General features: G+C 51.9%; 1 long non-coding RNA gene across 3 annotated transcripts; it reads left to right on the top strand.

Annotated features, from left to right (window-relative positions):
- The first annotated feature begins 4,189 nt into the window (after positions 1-4,189).
- Positions 4,190-5,380, top strand: LOC139185646 (uncharacterized). 3 transcript variants are annotated; one of them, XR_011569148.1, is made up of 3 exons: positions 4,190-4,355; positions 4,534-4,625; positions 4,822-5,380. It is a non-coding gene; the product is annotated as an uncharacterized lncRNA (long non-coding RNA). The 3 variants fall into 3 exon arrangements; XR_011569147.1 differs by having other exon boundaries at positions 4,531-4,625; XR_011569146.1 differs by having other exon boundaries at positions 4,190-4,625.
- The last annotated feature ends 292 nt before the right edge of the window (positions 5,381-5,672 follow it).

The raw sequence follows: 5,672 nt of genomic DNA, 5'->3' as shown, positions 1-5,672 counted from the left end.
CACATGTTGTCACTTTGGAAGCTCTTGGGATTGGGGGATGGGGTGAGGGAAAGTGAGGGGGAGGGGGAAAGAAAAGAAAGGGGGGATGGTAGGAGTTCCCAGTCCGAGAGCCTGGCTTTTTCTTGGATTGAAAGCAAACGTGGAGAGTGCTGGGAGCATGCCCAGTTCTGCCTCCAAGGCCCAGCCAGTGGTTTCCTTTAGAGAGGCTCAGGGACACGGCAAGAGGTGTCAACAGAGGGAGAGCTTTGTCAAGATGGCTCAGCCCACGGTCGAGTGATGTTAAAGGAGGAACTTCCCCTCTTCCCGAGATGCACAGAGATTTCTCTGGGCAGCCTGAAATGTCCCTTCCTTTACGGCCAGGAAGGTGTCTGGCTCCTCCTGGACTGACGTGGGGCCCAGGCTCCAAGGTGGCAGCAGGAGGGATCCCGCACAAGTCTCCAGAGGCCTGGACGGCTTCCGAGGGCCCGACTGAAGATCCTCATGCCCCAGTTTCCTGTTCTTGCTGGCACCCAGGAGGAGTCGTCCCACTGCCCTGTACCAAGTGCCCCGGCACAGGGAGGACAATGGTGTTCCTGGTGACCATGTGGTCACACCCCCCTGCCCCCTCCAAGCCCGCTTCCCTGCCAAAGTTGGCACCTGTTGGGTGCTGCACTGTGCTGCCCCCAGACCCAGGCTTGCCCGTGCCTGTATATGCGGGGGCGGAGTGAGGGGTGGAGGTTGCAGGGCACTGTAACCTTCACCGCGAGCTCTCTCACAGGAGATCCTGCCCCCACCGGAAATGCACTGAGCAAAGCTTCTCTTCCCAAGGCCGCCTCACCCCAGAGGACCACGAGAAGAGACACGAAGAGGCAGGAGGGCCCCTCCGTCCCAACACTGACCATGCCACCCTGGCTGCAGAGATGGTGCTGCCGTCTTTCTTAGGAATGTCATAGAATTGGCATCCAGAGGGACCGCTCTGAGGACGGGCAGAGAAGGGGGGCCGGCACTGGATGTACCTCTGTGGCTGAGCATCTGAGGCCAAAAGGGCACCTCTCAAGAGCCTGCTTAGTGTGTCCTGGCAAAGAAGGCCACTGGACTCAACTCACAAGACTGCCACTCACTTTGTTATTCAGGGAGTCTTTACTGAGTGTCAACTATGTGCCAACTGTTGTGCTAAGTGCTGGGGATGTAGAAGAGAGCAAACCAGACATAGTGTCCCTGGTCGGGGAATTTGAGGGCTTATTGTGCATCTGTGTCTCCACCATACCCATGAGGGTGGCCATGGTGCCGGGGCAGAAGGAGGCAAGACCCTTCCTCCCGTGGTCTCACTGGGGAGGAAAGATGCACACACAGGAAACACTCAGAATGAGACAAAAATGAAATAAACACATGATTGACTCTGGTAACCACACGCTGAAGTGAACATGACCAGGTTCAGGGTTCAGGCCATGCAGGTCTGTAAGTGCTGTCAGTGGACTTGACGGGGCAGCCCCACTGGGCCTGAGTTACTTTTTTCAGGCTTCTTGGAAGAATCTGATTAGGTGGGCCTGATTATTAACCTTGAAAAAAGGCATCAGTTCTGCCATTGAGTGTATTGGACTGGAAAATCTCTATAGATTCTACCATCTTTCTTGATTCCCTTTTCCCATTTCCTCCTTCTCCTCCTTCTTCCTGCATCTCACCTAGAACAGGAAACCTTCCATGGCCAATGACTAGATGCCAGGTTTGGTTAAATGTCTTCTGTTTACAAAGCACGGTGCTAGCTGCAATAGGGTCATAGAGATAAACCACACAGACCTTATCCCTAAGGATCTTCAAACCAACTTGGGTTCACAGATTGATATAATAGGAGATAGTGAAAGATGTGTACAAGCATGCAGACAATAAGAAAGTTGAGTCCGATCCCTGGTATAGGATTTGGAATATTGATTCTGTGTTATTTGTGTGTGTGGTATGCTGCCTTCTGTTTGTTGTTCGTTTTTCTCTCAAACTTCAGAAAAATTATAGGAATGTTACAGGTAATTTCTGTAAGCCCTTTTTCAAGATTCACCGATTTTTTACATTTTATGGAATCATTTGAGAACAAATTAGAGACATTTTGCTCTTTTACCTCTAAACACTTCAGTGTGTATTTCAAGGACATTGTTTTATGTAGTCTGGTTTCCTCATAGTTGAACCTTCTTCCTCTCACTTTCAGAAAGTGTTGGATCACTCTATACCCTAAATAAAGTTTATTTAATAGGAGACAGCTAGCTTGATTTTCTGCTTGAGGCTATGCTGGTGGCCTGGCCACTGGGACTGCTGGGTCACAGGGTCCCCTGGGAATCTCTGCTGGTGGCTGTGCCTGAATTGGCTTCCTGCTGGACAGCCGAATTGCCCCCTCCGAGGCCTGGCCAGGCCTTGGCTGAACTCTTGTTCTCTTTCTTTCCACTTTGTTCTTAAGTTTTTCTGCACATTCTCCCGCCCACAGATATGAATGTCGCATGATGTTGACTTTCCAGTGTCTGGCATGGCCTGGTGGAAGCAGAGTGAGCTTGTTTGGACCTTCTCTCTGGGCCTTAGAGGCCAGCCTGGGCTCTCTGAAAACACAGGAGGCTTCCTTTCCCTGACTTGCAGGAGTGAGGAGCTATGGCATGCTCTGGCTCCCAGGCCTGTGGTCCTGCTCAGGACTGGCAGTCTTAGGCTGAGGGAACATTTTCCAGAGTACAGCTGAGGGACAGAACGTCTCCATGAAATGCGATGGGATGGGCAGGGTTTTGGAAAAGCCCCTGCTTGTTCTGGGAGGTGTTCAGGAGGCTGAGGTTTTGGAGATCCATGGTGGTTGTTCATGACTGCTCCCAGTTTGGGAAGGAGGAATGAATGGGTGCGCATTTCCTTGGGTTCAGTGGCAGAGGTGAAGCCCAGGACTGTTGGCCCTGGACAAGGCCCGCTGCTGGGCCCAGGGAGGGTGCTGGGCTTTGAAGGGGAACACTGCCTGGAGGACTGGCATCTGGAATCATGAGATGCTGTTCACATACACTGAGCCTTGGCCAGAGCTCTCCCAGCACTGGGCAAGACACAAACCCAAAATGATCTTCAGGTTCCACTCCAGGGTGCCTCTGATGGAGCGGGTAGAAGAAAACCCCAGTGAACCTATAAGACAGAACATACTGGAATAACTAGACAGATCGATCTCATGCACATAGAGGCCATAGAAGAGGGAGCCCAGAGCAGGCCTGAGCAGTCAAGAAGTGCCCTGGGGAGGAGGGGAAGACTCCTTTTCAGCAGCGTCTTCCTCTGTTCTTGCACACAGCCACCCAGGGTCCCGTTCTAGCTCTGTTCTATCAATTTGGGCAGGTGGATTTATGTCCCTGAACCTGTTTTCTCCTCTTTGAAATAAGAAATGGGGCACCTGAGCCATCTCCCGGGGACAGTGAGTACCAAGAGATAATCCAGCCAGGTCAGGGGGCTGCAGCAGAGCTTGGAGAGCTTATGAAAATACAGATACCTGGGCCCTAGCCCAGACCTTGGGAGCTGATTCTCTGGGGGTGAGGCCCAGGCCTGTATAGGTTTCCTTTTGAACAGGTTCCCCAGGTGGTCCTTGGAGCATAGGCCAGGTAACCGTGGGGTCTTCGCATTCTCAGCCCCTGACTCAACCGCAGGCGGCCGGGATCCAGACTCAGGCCTTTATTCTTTGCAATATTTTCCCTGGTGTCGACAGAGGTGGGTACAGGTGGGGGCACCTTGGCCTTCCCACCTGGCGATCCAGCACCTCCACCCCCTCCCCGCCCACCACCCGGGAGCTGAGCCGAGGTCCTGAATGTATCTGCTCTCTCCTTTCCTAAGAACCAGCCTCAATGCCTCCCATTACCATCTCCATGGCAGTCGCCTCCAGGGCCCCATGGAAATCACAAGGCTTTCTGAGGAGTCGTGCAGACTTGAGAAAAGACCCCGGGCCCCCTGCCCACCCCGGGCTCCCCCGGCCCTCTAATCCTGCTCGGAGCGCGGACACAGAGCTCCCTCTCTCCTTCGCGGCCTGGCCTCTCATTCTCCCACAGAGCTGACGTTTCTCTGCGGCCCAGCTGGCTGCAGTTTTTAGAAATAACAATATCCCCGGGGGGAGGAGCGGCGGGGTGAATGGGCGCCTTTGTCCTGGGCCCTGTGAAGCCCGATTAATTATGCGCTGCGGAGCGCGGGGAGCGCGGCGGCCCGGGCCCCCGGCGACTGAAAGGCCGGGGCTTGGGAGCGCGGCCGCCGGCTCCGCGCGGCCGCACAAAGGGCCGCGAATTAGAAAACCGCCAATTACCCCGCATTTTGTATTTGCCCTTGTCTCGCTGACACTGTGGACGGCCCCTTCCCGGGCGGCTGTACTTTGAGGCTTTTCCTGCTCTTTCTCGGTTACCAGGGGCGACTGGACAGAGGACTGGGGGGCTTGGGGAGAGTGTGAGGCGCCAAGTGTGCGGTGGGATCGTGTGCTGTGGGTCGTGGGCGGGGGAGCAGCGTGTGGGGATTCCCGCCCCCGCCCCGCCCTTCTCCGGGACGTGGGTCTTACATCTCACGCTCTTGCCAAAGCAGGGACCGGTTCAGAATGCCGATCGCCGGGCCCTTTTCCAGAGGACCAGTTGACTCAGTAGGTCTGGGATGCCCGGGAAGCTGTATTTGAACAGGTAGTCTGGATGATTATATTTTTTAAAAAATTAAAGTATAATAGTGACATGCAGATATATTTTTTTTTGCAATATGGTTTATTTTAAAAAAAACTGTAGTATGAAAGTGTTGTACCTGTGTAGATGTTAAGTGTACAGTTCCATGCACTTTGACAAATATATATACATACATCTATGTTACCTTCATTCCATCTAGATTTCGAGGGGCTTCCCAGGTGGCACTACTGGTAAAGAACCTGCCTGCCAATGCAGGAGACAGAAGAATCATTGGTTGGATCCCTGGGTGGGGAAGATCCCTTGGAGAAGGAAATGGCAAACCATTCCAGTTATTCTTGCCTGGAGAATCCCATGGACAGAGGGGCCTGGAGGGCTACAGTCTATAGAATCTAGAAGAGTCAGGACTGATGAGACTTAGCATGCTGAACCGCAGATTTAGAACAATTCTATCTCTCCAGAAATTTCCCTGGATTTTCTTTCTAGTCTCCCCACTCCACCCTCCAGCCCCCAGGCAAACACTGTTCTGACTTCTGTCATCATCTGTTCAGTTTCACCTGTTTTTGGACTTCATAATACGTGGAGTCATACCGTATCCACTCTTGTTTCTGATTTCTGTCATTCAGTGGAATGTGTCTGAGATCCACCCACGTATCACCCGTGTTTATTTCTTTTTATTAATGGTTTATCTGTTCACCTGTTGATGGGCACCTGGACTATTTCCAATTTTTGTCTGTTATAAATAAAGCTGCTACGATCATTTTGTGCAAGTCTTTTTTCCAAACATATGTTTTAATATCTTTTAAGGGTAGAACTGCTAAGGAAGGTATTTAGCTTTAGTGGCTACTGCCAAACTTTTCCAAAGTGAGTTTACAATCTTGCATCCCTACCAGCAATGTAGGAGAGTTCCAGTTGCTCTTCTTTGTTAGCATTTAGCATTGTCAATTTTTTGATATTTGCCATTCTCATGGGTGTCGGATGGTATCTCACTGTAGTTTTCCAGCTAGGTGATTTTTATAGCTGAGCTCCAGTGACTCTACTTGGAGAAAATGC

Source organism: Bos indicus, chromosome 11 (genome assembly GCF_029378745.1).
Source record: "Bos indicus isolate NIAB-ARS_2022 breed Sahiwal x Tharparkar chromosome 11, NIAB-ARS_B.indTharparkar_mat_pri_1.0, whole genome shotgun sequence".
Taxonomy (NCBI): Eukaryota; Metazoa; Chordata; class Mammalia; order Artiodactyla; family Bovidae; genus Bos; species Bos indicus.
This window is presented reverse-complemented; position numbering and strand designations above follow the sequence as displayed.